Source organism: Oncorhynchus tshawytscha, linkage group LG18 (assembly GCF_018296145.1).
Source record: "Oncorhynchus tshawytscha isolate Ot180627B linkage group LG18, Otsh_v2.0, whole genome shotgun sequence".
In the NCBI taxonomy this organism is placed as follows: domain Eukaryota; kingdom Metazoa; phylum Chordata; class Actinopteri; order Salmoniformes; family Salmonidae; genus Oncorhynchus; species Oncorhynchus tshawytscha.
This window is the reverse complement of record NC_056446.1, coordinates 28,407,322-28,423,215: the sequence shown is the minus strand read 5'-3', so window position 1 is coordinate 28,423,215 and position 15,894 is coordinate 28,407,322. Positions and strand designations below refer to the sequence as shown.

General features: G+C 41.5%; 1 protein-coding gene across 2 annotated transcripts in view; it reads left to right on the top strand.

The window, feature by feature from the left end:
• LOC112217822 (serine/threonine-protein kinase PAK 5-like) overlaps positions 1–15,894 on the top strand; it is a 161,190-nt gene that overhangs the window by 47,161 nt on the left and 98,135 nt on the right. Inside the window, exon 1 of one of the 2 annotated variants that reach the window (XM_024378378.2) lies at positions 15,104–15,241. The exons of the other annotated variant lie outside the window; for it this stretch is intronic. The gene's annotated coding sequence lies outside the window, so the exon portion shown is untranslated. Of the gene's footprint in view, positions 1–15,103; positions 15,242–15,894 lie in introns of those variants that run through there. 2 annotated transcript variants of the gene reach the window in all.

The following is a 15,894-nucleotide window of genomic DNA, read 5'->3' as shown; positions in this document are numbered from 1 at the left end:
TAAAACCTGCTGTTGTTTATCTTAGCAGCTTCTGTCTGCCAAAAACCTACTGTTGTTTACCTTAGCAGCTTCTGTCTGCTAAGACCTGCTGTTGTGTACCTTAGCAGCTTCTGTCTGCCAAACCTACTGTGTTTGCCTTAGCAGCTTCTGTCTGCTAAAACCTGCTGTTGTGTGCCTTAGCAGCTTCTGTCTGCCAAAACCTACTGTTGTTTACCTTAGCAGCTTCTGTCTGCCAAACCTGCTGTTGTGTGCCTTAGCAGCTTCTGTCTGCTAAAACCTGCTGTTGTGTGCCTTAGCAGCTTCTGTCTGCCAAAACCTACTGTTGTTTACCTTAGCAGCTTCTGTCTACTAAAACCTACTGTTGTTTGCCTTAGCAGCTTCTGTCTGCCAAAACCTGCTGTTGTGTGCCTTAGCAGCTTCTGTCTGCTAAAACCTACTGTTGTTTACCTTAGCAGCTTCTGTCTGCTAAACCTGCTGTTGTTTACCTTAGCGGCTTCTGTCTGCTAAAACCTGCTGTTGTGTGCCTTAGCAGCTTCTGTCTGCTAAAACCTGCTGTTGTGTGCCTTAGCAGGCTTCTGTCTGCTAAAACCTGCTGTTGTGTGCCTTGCAGCTTCTGTCTGCTAAAACCTACTGTTGTGTACCCTTAGCAGCTTCTGTCTGCTAAAACCTGCTGTTGTGTGCCTTAGCAGCTTCTGTCTGCTAAGACCTGCTGTTGTTTGCCTTAGCAGCTTCTGTCTGCTAAACCTGCTGTTGTTTTGCCTTAGCAGCTTCTGTCTGCTAAAACCTACTGTTGTTTGCCTTAGCAGCTTCTGTCTGCTAAAACCTGCTATTGTTTGCCTTAGCAGCTTCTGTCTGCTAAACCTGCTGTTGTTTGCCTTAGCAGCTTCTGTCTGCCAAGACCTACTGTTGTTTGCTTTAGCAGCTTCTGTCTGCTAAGACCTGCTGTTGTTTACCTTAGCAGCTTCTGTCTGCTAAGACCTACTGTTGTTTGCCTTAGCGGCTTCTGTCTGCTAAGACCTGCTGTTGTGTGCCTTAGCGGCTTCTGTCTGCCAAAACCTGCTGTTGTTTGCCTTAGCGGCTTCTGTCTGCTAAAGACCTGCTGTTGTTTGCCTTACCTTAGCGGCTTCTGTCTGCCAAAACCTGCTGTTGTTTGCCTTAGCAGGCTTCTGTCTGCTAAAGACCTACTGTTGTTTGCCTTAGCAGGCTTCTGTCTGCTAAAACCTGCTGTTGTTTGCCTTAGCGGCTTCTGTCTGCCAAGACCTACTGTTGTTTACCTTAGCAGCTTCTGTCTGCCAAAACCTACTATTGTTTACCTTAGCAGCTTCTGTGTGCCAAAACCTGCTGTTGTTTACCTTAGCGGCTTCTGTCTGCCAAAGACCTGCTGTTGTTTGCCTTAGCAGCTTCTGTCTGCTAAAACCTACTGTTGTTTACCTTAGCGGCTTCTGTCTGCTAAAACCTGCTATTGTTTACCTTAGCAGCTTCTGTCTGCTAAGACCTGCTGTTGTTTGCCTTAGCGGCTTCTGTCTGCCAAGACCTACTGTTGTTTACCTTAGCAGCTTCTGTCTGCTAAGACCTGCTGTTGTTTACCTTAGCAGCTTCTGTCTGCTAAGACCTGCTGTTGTTTGCCTTAGCGGCTTCTGTCTGCTAAGACCTGCTGTTGTTTGCCTTAGCAGCTTCTGTCTGCCAAAACCTGCTGTTGTTTAGCCTTAGCGGCTTCTGTCTGCTAAGACCTGCTGTTGTGTGCCTTAGCGGCTTCTGTCTGCCAAAACCTGCTGTTGTTTGCCTTAGCGGCTTCTGTCTGCCAAAACCTGCTGTTGTGTGCCTTAGCGGCTTCTGTCTGCCAAAACCTGCTGTTGTTTGCCTTAGCGGCTTCTGTCTGCCAAAGACCTGCTGTTGTTTGCCTTGCGGCTTCTGTCTGCTAAAGACCTGCTGTTGTGTGCCTTAGCGGCTTCTGTCTGCTAAAACCTGCTGTTGTTTGCCTTAGCAGCTTCTGTCTGCTAAGACCTACTGTTGTGTGCCTTAGCAGCTTCTGTCTGCTAAAACCTACTGTTGTTTGCCTTAGCAGCTTCTGTCTGCTAAAACCTACTGTTGTGTGCCTTAGCAGCTTCTGTCTGCTAAAACCTACTGTTGTGTACCTTAGCAGCTTCTGTCTGCTAAAACCTGCTGTTGTGTACCTTAGCAGCTTCTGTCTGCTAAAACCTACTGTTGTTTACCTTAGCAGCTTCTGTCTGCTAAAACCTGCTGTTGTTTACCTTAGCAGCTTCTGTCTGCCAAAACCTACTGTTGTTTACCTTAGCAGCTTCTGTCTACTAAAACCTACTGTTGTGTACCTTAGCAGCTTCTGTCTACTAAAACCTACTGTTGTGTGCCTTAGCAGCTTCTGTCTACTAAAACCTACTGTTGTGTTTTACCTTAGCAGCTTCTGTCTACTAAAACCTGCTGTTGTGTACCTTAGCAGCTTCTGTCTGCTAAAACCTGCTGTTGTTTACCTTAGCAGCTTCTGTCTGCTAAAACCTACTGTTGTTTGCCTTAGCAGCTTCTGTCTACCAAAACCTACTATTGTTTACCTTAGCAGCTTCTGTCTGCTAAAACCTACTGTTGTGTACCTTAGCAGCTTCTGTCTGCTAAAACCTACTATTGTGTACCTTAGCAGCTTCTGTCTACTAAAACCTACTGTTGTGTACCTTAGCAGCTTCTGTCTACTAAAACCTACTGTTGTTTACCTTAGCAGCTTCTGTCTACCAAAACCTACTGTTGTGTACCTTAGCAGCTTCTGTCTACCAAAACCTACTGTTGTTTGCCTTAGCAGCTTCTGTCTACCAAACCTACTGTTGTGTACCTTAGCAGCTTCTGTCTACTAAACCTACTGTTGTTTACCTTAGCAGCTTCTGTCTACCAAAACCTACTGTTGTTTACCTTAGCAGCTTCTGTCTACTAAAACCTACTGTTGTTTACCTTAGCAGCTTCTGTCTACTAAAACCTACTGTTGTTTACCTTAGCAGCTTCTGTCTACTAAAACCTACTGTTGTGTACCTTAGCAGCTTCTGTCTACCAAAACCTACTGTTGTTTACCTTAGCAGCTTCTGTCTACTAAACCTACTGTTGTGTACCTTAGCAGCTTCTGTCTGCCAAAACCTACTGTTGTGTACCTTAGCAGCTTCTGTCTGCAAAACCTGCTGTTGTGTACCTTAGCAGCTTCTGTCTACCAAACCTACTATTGTTTACCTTAGCAGCTTCTGTCTGCCAAAACCTACTGTTGTGTACCTTAGCAGCTTCTGTCTACTAAAACCTACTGTTGTACCTTAGCAGCTTCTGTCTACTAAAACCTACTGTTGTTTGCCTTAGCAGCTTCTGTGTACTAAAACCTACTGTTGTGTACCTTAGCAGCTTCTGTCTACTAAAACCTACTGTTGTTTACCTTAGCAGCTTCTGTCTACTAAAACCTACTGTTGTGTACCTTAGCAGCTTCTGTCTACTAAAACCTACTGTTGTGTACCTTAGCAGCTTCTGTCTACTAAAACCTACTGTTGTGTACCTTAGCAGCTTCTGTCTACTAAAACCTACTGTTGTTTACCTTAGCAGCTTCTGTCTACTAAAACCTACTGTTGTTTACCTTAGCAGCTTCTGTCTACCAAAACCTACTGTTGTTTACCTTAGCAGCTTCTGTCTACTAAAACCTACTGTTGTGTACCTTAGCAGCTTCTGTCTACTAAAACCTACTGTTGTGTACCTTAGCAGCTTCTGTCTACTAAAACCTACTGTTGTTTACCTTAGCAGCTTCTGTCTACTAAAACCTACTGTTGTGTACCTTAGCAGCTTCTGTCTACTAAAACCTACTGTTGTTTACCTTAGCAGCTTCTGTCTACTAAAACCTACTGTTGTTTACCTTAGCAGCTTCTGTCTACCAAAACCTACTGTTGTTTACCTTAGCAGCTTCTGTCTACTAAAACCTACTGTTGTGTACCTTAGCAGCTTCTGTCTACTAAAACCTACTGTTGTGTACCTTAGCAGCTTCTGTCTACTAAAACCTACTGTTGTTTACCTTAGCAGCTTCTGTCTACTAAAACCTACTGTTGTTTACCTTAGCAGCTTCTGTCTGCCAAAACCTACTGTTGTGTACCTTAGCAGCTTCTGTCTACCAAAACCTACTGTTGTTTACCTTAGCAGCTTCTGTCTACCAAAACCTACTATTGTTTACCTTAGCAGCTTCTGTCTACTAAAACCTACTGTTGTGTACCTTAGCAGCTTCTGTCTACCAAAACCTACTGTTGTGTACCTTAGCAGCTTCTGTCTACCAAAACCTACTGTTGTTTACCTTAGCAGCTTCTGTCTACTAAAACCTACTATTGTTTACCTTAGCAGCTTCTGTCTACTAAAACCTACTGTTGTTTACCTTAGCAGCTTCTGTCTACTAAAACCTACTATTGTGTACCTTAGCAGCTTCTGTCTACTAAAACCTACTGTTGTTTACCTTAGCAGCTTCTGTCTACTAAAACCTACTGTTGTGTACCTTAGCAGCTTCTGTCTACCAAAACCTACTATTGTTTACCTTAGCAGCTTCTGTCTACCAAAACCTACTGTTGTTTACCTTAGCAGCTTCTGTCTACTAAAACCTACTGTTGTTTACCTTAGCAGCTTCTGTCTACTAAAACCTACTGTTGTTTACCTTAGCAGCTTCTGTCTTCTAAAACCTACTGTTGTTTACCTTAGCAGCTTCTGTGTACTAAAACCTACTGTTGTTTACCTTAGCAGCTTCTGTCTACTAAAACCTACTGTTGTTTACCTTAGCAGCTTCTGTCTACCAAAACCTACTATTGTGTACCTTAGTAGCTTCTGTCTACCAAAACCTACTATTGTTTACCTTAGCATCTTCTGTCTACCAAAACCTACTGTTGTTTACCTTAGCAGCTTCTGTCTACCAAAACCTACTGTTGTTTACCTTAGCAGCTTCTGTCTACCAAAACCTACTGTTGTTTACCTTAGCAGTACTGCCCTTCCTTGTTTTTTTCTGCTTTGCAATGTGATTGGACTAACCGATGCACGTGTAAAGCAAGTCATGAACCCACAGCCACAGGCCAGTGTGTTAGAATTTACGTTGCAGCTATTTGCCAAAGGCCAAAGATATTGATGATTAGATTAGCGCTGTAAATGCAGTGCTAACAAGTAGCGTGTTTTTATTGCCATGGCTGTCTGGTGGGAAGGGATGGATGGGGATGGGACAGCCATGCCACAAATCATGCCAGGTTCCCTGTGGCGCCAGTCCTCTAGAGTCAGACCTGGTGTCCCTAGTTGGTGATGTCCCTATTTCAGGTATTACATGCTGGCTTCTAGCCCACTGGGAGTAGAGAGATGTTGCCACTAGATGCTGATCCCCCCCCTACTCCCCCTATTATGTCTTGTGCTCCTTAATAAATGAAAAGTTATGTATGTTGCTCCATCTACACATCACTGAGGCTCCAAGCCTCCCTCTCTCCTCATCCCTCTCTCTTTCTCCTGCTCTCCCCTCTCTCTCTCCTCCCCCTCTCACTCTCTCCTGCCCCCCCCCCCACCCTCTCTCAATTCAATTCAATTCAAGGGGCTTTATTAGCATGGGAAACATGTGTTAACATTGCCAAAGCAAGTGAGGTAGATAATATACAAAAGTGAAATAAACAACAAAAATTAACAGGAAACATTACACATACAGAAGTTTCAAAACAATAAAGACATTACAAATGTCATATTATATATATATATTTCAAAACAATAAAGACATTACAAATGTCATATTATATATATATATTTCAAAACAATAAAGACATTACAAATGTCATATTATATATATATATTTCAAAACAATAAAGACATTACAAATGTCATATTATATATATATATTTCAAAACAATAAAGACATTACAAATGTCATATTATATATATATATTTCAAAACAATAAAGACATTACAAATGTCATATTATATATATATATTTCAAAACAATAAAGACATTACAAATGTCATATTATATATATATATTTCAAAACAATAAAGACATTACAAATGTCATATTATATATATATATTTCAAAACAATAAAGACATTACGAATGTCATATTATATATATATATTTCAAAACAATAAAGACATTACGAATGTCATATTATATATATATATTTCAAAACAATAAAGACATTACAAATGTCATATTATATATATATATTTCAAAACAATAAAGACATTACGAATGTCATATCCCTTTGAACATGATATTTGATATATTTGGATATATTTGATATATTTGGGGTAAATCCAATACAACACATTACTGAGTACCACTCTCCATATTTTCAAGCATAGTGGTGGCTGCATCATGTTGTAGGTATGCTTGTAATCATTAAGGACTGGGGAGTTTTTCAGGATAAAAAAGAAAATGGAATTAAACACAGGTAAAATCCTAGAGGAAAACCTGGTTCAGTTTGCTTTCCACCAGACACATGAAGATGAATTCATCTTTCAGCAGGACAATAACCTAAAACACAAGGCCAAATCTACACCGGAGTTGCTTAACAAGAAGACAGTGAATGTTCCTGAGTGGCCGAGTTACTTAAATCTATTTCAAAAAAATATGTGAAGAATTGAAAATGGTTGTCTAGCAATGATGAACAACTAATTTGACTGAGCTTGAACAATTTTTTAAATAATAATGGGCAAATGTTGCACAATCCAGGTGTGTAAATCTATTAGACTCTTACCCAGAAAGACTCACAGCTGTAATCGCTGTCAAAGGTACTTCTATGAAGTATTGACTCAAGGGTGTGAATACTTATATACATTTGATATTTCTGTATTTCATTTTCAATAGAATGTTTTTACATGATTTCACTGTGTCATTATGGGGTATTGTGTGTAGATGGATGTGAGAGAAAAAATCTATTTAATTAATTTTGAATTCAGGCTGTGACAACAAAATGTTGAATAAGTCAAGGGTTGTGAATACTTTCTGATGCATGGAATGTTAATCCTTTTGATAAAGTCAGTAATCCTTTGGCTGTAATACACACTAGGCTGTAATACACAGTAGACTGTAATACACACTAGGCTGTAATACACAGTAGACTGTAATACACAGTAGGCTGTTTAAAAAAAAAAAATGTTTACCTTTATTTATCTAGGCAAGTCAGTTAAGAACAAATTCTTATTTTCAATGACGTCCTAGGAACAGTGGGTTAACTGCCTGTTCAGGGGCAGAATGACAGATTTGTACCTTGTCAGCTCGGGGATTTGAACTTGCAACCTTTCAATTACTAGTCCAACTCTCTAACCACTAGGCTACCCTGCCGCCCCACAGTAGGCTGTAATACACAGTAGACTGTAGTACACAGTAGACTGTACATAGTAGACTGCAGTACACAGTAGGCTGTAATACACAGTAGACTGTAATACACAGTAGGCTGTAATACACAGTAGGCTGTAATACACAGTAGGCTGTAATACACAGTAGGCTGTAATACACAGTAGACTGTAATACACAGTAGGCTGTAATACACAGTAGACTGCAGTACACAGTAGGCTGTAATACACAGTAGGCTGTAATACACAGTAGGCTGTAATACACAGTAGGCTGTAATACACAGTAGGCTGTAATACACAGTAGGCTGTAATACACAGTAGGCTGTAATACACAGTAGGCTGTATTGTTTTAAGAAAGTAAGTACATAATCACCATCATGCTTTTTCATGCCGGATCAGGAAGCATATTTCTGGTGCATCCTTTTTCGACCCGCCTCAAGAAGCCTTAAGTCATTTCTACAATTGTGGAGTCCACAACATCGAGATGTAGGAAATGTTGTCTACCAAAACTGATATTCCACACATGTTAGTTCATTAGTCTCGCACAGTCATGTAGTCATGTCAAGCAAAGAAATCTGGCAAGAAGAGGGAATTCAGTCCGACCTCTCCATAGAGTCAGAACTCCCTCCATGGATAACCTATAACTATGATACTGAGGAACACTTCCTGGTTGCAAACCCACACTAACCCAATAACTTTAGCTGGGCTTGATTGTGTGTACCTGGCGTAATGGGACCAATAGAATAGTCGTACAACTGCAAACTCCACTTGTCTGAAACACCAGGCAGGCTAAAGCAAACGCCAAAAATATTATAAAGATTTTGAATAGTATTCAAACCCAGGCCTGAAAAGGGCAGTCTCTGTGTTTGTGTGGTAACATGCAGTGTTATGAACAGGGTTGCAGCATTTCAGGAACTGGGAATTTATTGAAAGTTCATGGAATTTTGCAACCCCAGTTATGAATGATTTCACTGTTTATCGGCGAAGCCTATTTCTCTGTGTTCCTATTATCCCTTTGTCCCACCTCAGTTCCCCTTTCGTCATGTGTAAGTCACAACGTGCTGTCAAGTCATTTAGCCATCTGCATAAGTGGACCGACCCAAATGTGTGTGTGTGTGTGTGTCTGTTTTGTAAATAGGTCATGGTTCCTAGGAGTGATAAATACAGTGGCTCTTATGGTTTACAACCAAGCAATGTTGTTACGCTGTTAGTGCTCTTATCTCATCTTCTCCCTATCTACAGTTATGTGTGTGTGTGTCTGTGTGTGTGTGTGCTTGATATGTGTCTATTTATGTGTGTGAGCGATGTAGGCCAAGCGCTATGAGCAGAATGCGAGCTGACGACCGTCTCTTCAGGCGAGCTAGCAAGCAGATGGGGAAGACTGGATGTCATTAAATTACGGTATAATTAGCAGGATGTATTGGGTAAGAAACTGAGAGATGGAGAGAGTGGAGAGGAGAGAAGAAGGGATATAGAAAGAGAGAGCAGAGAGGCCTGCCATTGCTAATTCACCCAAAGTGAGACTGTGTAGCCTGTCTGGGGGTCACAAACACACACACACACACAAACACAGACACCTAATCCCATTCCACTTCCTTATCACAGCCATCAGTGGGTGAACTGTATGAGTTTTTACGAGGCTGTCTGCACCCAGATCCGCTGACGGGAGCTTCTCTAAATGAACTGCGCTATGCCCTTTCAAAATGTATGTTATTCCTGATGTATGTTTGAAAGAATGCCTCTTATCTCATCAGTCTGGTTACTAGTGCTCTACCAATGACCCTCTACAAGCCCCTATGAGCCACGATGGGAAGGCTCAGTGAAAACAGGTCAGCAGATGTAAAGCTACATCTAGAAGAGCTGAAGCCTGAAGCCTGTTCAAGTGGAAAGAGAGGCAGAAAGGATAAACACCACTATGGAGGGAAGAGGATATATAATAGGCAGAGAGGATAAACACCACTATGGAGGGAAGAGGATATATAATAGGAAGAGAGGATAAACACCACTATGGAGGGAAGAGGATATATAATAGGCAGAGAGGATAAACACCACTATGTTGAGAAGAGGATATATAATAGGCAGAGAGGATAAACACCACTATGGAGGGAAGAGGATATATAATAGGCAGAGAGGATAAACACCACTATGGTGGGAAGAGGATATATAATAGGGAGACAGGATAAACACCACTATGGTGGGAAGAGGATATATAATAGGGAGAGAGGATAAACACCACTATGGAGGGAAGAGGATATATAATAGGCAGAGAGGATAAACACCACTATGGAGGGAAGAGGATATATAATAGGCAGAGAGGATAAACACCACTATGGAGGGAAGAGGATATATAATAGGGAGAGAGGATAAACACCACTATGGTGGGAAGAGGATATATAATAGGCAGAGAGGATAAACACCACTATGGAGGGAAGAGGATATGTAATAGGGAGAAAGGGAGAGACTGATAAATGTTTTTTACTGTAGTTGTATGTACCTTCTCTGGTGTGGGTTTTTAGGAAATGACTCATATTGTACTACTGTGCTGCTAGATAACCTGTGTGTGTGTGTGTGTGTTAACGATTAATACCCAGATGAGACCAAACTGAAGGCCTACATCCTAGCCCACCGCACAGAGGTATCACTCTGTCATCAGCCGGGCTGACACTGTGGTCAGGGACCTTCGTTGGGATGTGAAAGATTGATGCCCTGTCAAGACCATGCCAGCCATGTCATAAATATCTGCTAGCGATTGCCCATTTCTGTGTCACTGTTAGACATTCAGTATGGCCTAGCCGTGGGAGTATATTTGAACCTCAGCTCCGTTATGAAGAGGTTCCCTCTTCCTCTGTCTTTCATTGGTTACACTTCATCCGTTTCTGAGCTCTCCCCCTCTCTCTTCCTCTATCCATCTCTCCATAGTTCTTTCTCCCCCTCTCTCTCCCCCCATCTCTCTCCATGTAGGCAGTTGACCCAGTGAAACGCTGCTTTAAGTTATGCAATGTCTCCGGGCTAAAAGTGGGACTGACACTGTTGTAAATACTTTGCAGAAATGAAACACACAGATACTCACATTGTCAGTCTAAAATATCACATTCATAGCTTCAGAACCAACTTCATAAGAGATTTAAAAAATAGGTTGTATATTGACTAAAAAGGCATTGTTGTCAGAATTAAATAGATACAGTCAGTGCATGATTAATAAAATGTACCAATACATCTCTGTGTAGTGTAATAAATATTACTATCAGGTTGGAAATCACAGCTGGTACATTGTCTGCTGCCTCTAGCCATTCAGGGGATGAACTGTTTCAGCACAATATTGTTGACAAAAATGGATGAAAAGGACAATGATTGGGAATCTCAACACAATCAATCTTGCTATGCAGTCCCGTTACGTGACTAAGTCTATAGCTAGCTTATGTATTTATGTACAGTAGGCCTACTTATTTAGCAAGCTAGCTATATGGCTTGATAACTAAGTAATTTAGCTAGCTAGAACCTAAACTGATATAGAAACTTGTACTATAGCTAGCTAGAACCTAAACTGATATAGAAACTTGTACTATAGCTAGCTAGAACCTAAACTGATATAGAAACTTGTACTATAGCTAGCTAGAACCTAAACTGATATAGAAACTTGTACTATAGCTAGCTAGAACCTAAACTGATATAGAAACTTGTACTATAGCTAGCTAGAACCTAAACTGATATAGAAACTTGTACTATAGCTAGCTAGCTGCTGGAAAGTGTAACGTTATTGCCTGGACAAGTGGGTGAGTGGCAGACTTTTTAAAGTTTTATTTTCAGCTTCGGTGGCTATGGCTACCAAGAAATGTGACTCACTAAGCTAGTTACTAATTTACTCAAACTTGAATGACTGTTGGCATATCTCTTAGTTGTCAATTGAAATGTATTCGACATTGGTGAAATGAGCAGGCAGGCAAGCTGTAAATCCATTCACTTGTGTGCCTCCAGCACACACACACTGTTGGGGTGAGTGACTCTGAACTTACAATGGCTAGCCCCAAGTCGTTATATATATATATTTTTTTCTTGGCAATTTTGCTATTTGCCTCATGACTCCTGCATGCTTATTGTTGTCTATAAACGTTCTTGTTCACCCAACCGTGGGACAGACTATGTTTGTTCCCACACTCAGGATTCTCTGTTGGTTACACTGACCTTTGGCCTCCCATCCTATTCTAACCACCTCTCGCCGGCTTTGTATTCATGTTACCTGATGATTGCTGTACAATATGATCTTGTTGCCATCTAATGCACATTCAAATGTCATAAATCAACAGTGAAGAACTCTCCCTGTCCTCTGCCATTCCTTGATTGTATTACTGCTGATGATATCTGGAAATGTGCATGTACACTCCGGCCCATCTACTGTTGCTAGCCCTAATTCTGACTTGTGCTCTAATATCTGCTCCACTGATTTCTGCTCTCATAAAAGCCTGGGTTTTATGCACGTTAACAATAGAAGCTTATTACCTAAAATGGATCAATTGAAAGTGTGGGTTCACAGCTCCAATCCAGATGTGTTGGTCATTACTGAGACGTGGTTAAGGAAGAGTGTTTTGAACACTGATGTTAATCTTTCTGGTTATAACCTTTTTCGGCAAGACAGATCTTCCAAAGGTGGGGGAGTGGCAATCTTTACCAAGGATCACTTTCAGTGCTCGGTTGTCTCCACCAAGTCTGTCCCCAAACAATTTGATTTGCTGGTTTTAAGCAATAAACTTTCAAATAGCTCTTTGTTGACTGTTGCTGGGTACTATCGTCCTCCATTAGCATCGGCCTGTATCCTACCTGCCCTAAGCTCTCTCCTGGCCCCTTACACTAAGCCTGAATTTGTCCTGCTAGGAGACCTAAACTGGGACATGCTTACACCACCTGACCAAGTCCTAAAACAATGGGACTCCCGTAGTCTTTCTCAGATTATTACCAGTCCCACCAGGTATGACTCCAAACACCCAGAAAAAACTATCCTCAATGTTATCCTCACAACTAATCCTGATAGGTATCAGTCTGGTGTTTTCTGTAATGACCTTAGTGATCACTGTTTTACAGCCTGTGTTCATAATGGCTGCTCAGTGAAACAACCTGTCCTGATTTGTCATAGACGCTTGTTAAACAACTTTAGTGAGCAAGCGTTCCTTCATGAACTGGCCTATGTAAAATGGTATAGAATCAGCTTGATCCCCTCTATCGAAGACGCTTTGAACTTCTTTGTTGATATTTTCAGTGGAATTGTTAACAAACACGCCCCCATAAAGAAAATGAGAATTACAAACAGGTTCAGCCCCTGGTTCGACCGTGACCTTGAAGAGTTACTCCACCCCAAAAATTGCATTTGGCGAAAGGCTCGACACACGCACACTCAGGCTGACTGGCTCTTGTTCAGGCAAATAAGATATGTGCACTCAGGCTATCCGCAAGGCCAAAGTGAGTTACTTTAAGGAGCAGTTCTATCTCTTCAGTCTAACCCCAAGAAGTTCTGGAAAACGGTTAAAGACCTGGAGAATAAACCCTCCTCCTCACAGCTGCCCATGTCCCTTAATGTTGATGATGTGGTTGTAACTGACAAGAAGCACATGGCTGAGCTCTTTAATCACCACTTCATTAAGTCAGGATTCTTATATGACTCACCCATGACTCCTCCCCCATCCAACATTTTCTCATCTCCCACCCCTTCTAATGCATCTAGCAGGCAGTCACTGAGTCCGAGGTGCTAAAGGAGCTCCTTAAACTTGACCCCAAAAAAACATCTGGGTCAGATGGTTTAGACCCTTCTTTAAGGTTGGTGCCGATATCATCACCAAGCCTATCTCTGACCTATTAAACCTATCTCTGACCTATTTAACCTGTCTCTGACCTATTAAACCTATCTCTGACCTATTTAACCTGTCTCTGACCTATTTAACCTGTCTCTGACCTATTTAACCTATCTCTGACCTATTTAACCTGTCTCTGACCTATTTAACCTGTCTCTGACCTATTAAACCTATCTCTGACCTATTTAACCTGTCTCTGACCTATTTAACCTGTCTCTGACCTATTAAACCTATCTCTGACCTATTTAACCTATCTCTGACCTATTTAACCTGTCTCTGACCTATTTAACCTGTCTCTGACCTATTTAACCTGTCTCTGACCTATTTAACCTATCTCTGACGTATTTCACCTGTCTCTGACCTATTTAACCTGTCTCTGACCTATTTAACCTATCTCTGACGTATTTAACCTGTCTCTCATCTCTGGGGAGGTTCCCATTGCTTGGAAGGCAGTAAATATCCATTATTTACAGTGGAAGATCAAGCTGATCCTAACTGTTATAGGCCTATTTCTCTTTTGCCCTGTTTATCAAAAGTGTTAGAAAAACTAGTTAATAATCAACTGACTGGCTTTCTTGATGTCTATAATATTCTCTCTGATATGCAATCTGGTTTCCCGCTCAGGTTATGGATATGTCACTGCAACCTTAAAGGTCCTGAATGATGTCACCATTGCCCTTGATTCTAAGCAATGTTGTGCTACTATTTTTATTGACTTGGCCAAATCTTTATACGGTAGACCATTCCATTCTTGTGGGCCGGCTAAGGAGTATTGGTGTCTCTGAGGCGTCTTTGGCCTGGTTTGCTAACTACCTCTCTCAAAGAGTGCAGTGTATAAAGTCAGAACATCTGCTGTCTCAGCCACTGCCTGTCACCAAGGGAGTACCCCAAGGCTCGATCCTAGGCCCTACAATCTCTCATCCATTTATATGCAGATGATACAGTTGTATACTCAGCTGGCCCCTCTCCAGATTTTGTGTTAAACTCTCTACAGCAAAGCTTTCTCTGCCCTTAACCTTGTTCTGAACACCTCCAAAACAAAGGTCATGTGGTTTGGTAAGCAGAATTCCCCTCTCACCACAGGTGTTATTACTACCTCTGAGGGTTTAGAGCTTGAGGTAGTCACCTCATACAAGTACTTGGGAGTATGGCTAGATGGCACACTGTCCTTCTCTCAGCACATATCAAAGCTGCAGGCTAAAGTTCAATCTGGACTTGGTTTCCTCTATCGTAATCACTCCTCTTTCCCTGATTCAGATGACCATCCTACCTATGCTAGATTACATAAAGACATAATTTATAGATCGACAGGTAAGGGTGCTCTTGAGCGGCTAGATGTTGTTTACCATTCGGCCATCAGATTTGCCACCAATGCTCCCTATAGGACACATCACTGCACTCTATATTCCTCTGTAAACTGGTCATCTCTGTATATCCGTCGCAAGACCTACTGGTTGATGCTTATTTATAAAACCCTCTTAGGCCTCACTCCCCCTTATCTGCGATATCTACTGCAGCCCTCATCCTCCACATACAACACCCAGTCACCCAGTCACATTCTTTTACAAGTCCCCTAAGCACACACATCCTTGGGTAGCTCGTCTTTTCAGTTCGCTGCAGCTAGCGACTGGAACGAGCTGCAACAAACACTCAAACTGGACAGTTTTATCTCAATCTCTTCATTCAACGACTCAATCAAGGACACAGTTGTGGCTGCTTTGTGTGATGTAATGTTGTCTCTACCTTTTTGCCCTTTGTGCTGTTGTCTGTGCCCAATAATGTTTGTGCCATGTTAGCGCTGCTACCATGTTGTGCTGCTGCCATGTTGTGTTGCTACCATGTTGTTGTCATGTTGTGTTGCTACCATGCTGTGTTGTCATGTGTTGCTGCCTTGCTATGTTGTTGTCTTAGGTCTCTCTTTATGTAGTGGTGTGTTGTCTCTCTTGTCATAACGTGTATTTGGTCCAATATTTAAAACATACTAATAATAATAATTTAATCCAAGCCCCCGTCCCCAAAGGAGGCCTTTGCCTTTTGGACTGAAAAAAAAACAAGATCTCTTTTGGCCCTTTCAGGTAAGACTTCTGTGGTATTTATATATTAGCAGAAAACCATTCAGGTTTCTTTTGTGACTTTTGCTTCTGCTTTCTAAACAAGGATCTAAACAAAGTCCCTGTTCTGCTGTGCAACAGTGCAGTGCAGTGCAACAGCAGAAAAGGGAATGGCACATGCCAGTATGGCATAGCCTATTTGCAATATAGGCCTTCTCTAGCAGTGATTGGTTATGGCGCACCAGTCTGTGTAGAGTCCGTACCTGGTCGAGATTCGTTTTCATTTACTGCAGTGTCTAATAATTGAAAAAAGCACAGCCAACTTTCATATGACCATATCATTTTCACAAGTACCAGACTCTACAGCATGTTCTTTCCAAACATTCTATCAATGTCTGAAAGCATGAACATTTGCATATCTATGCGCCCACTTGTCACAAAATGAACATAAACGCATCGTATTCTTCCCGAGGAATATGTATATAAACATATTGAATGAGATTTGATGGTGCTAAATCTGTGTCAGTTCCTCTTTAAAACTGTGAACACACGTGGAAGCAAATGGTTATGTACATACATCTCAACATTGCAATCGCTTTGGTTTTCCACACAAAGACCTATGAAGACATTTTACATTTCAGTTCGTGTATCCACCCAAACAAGGCAGGGGTGGATCC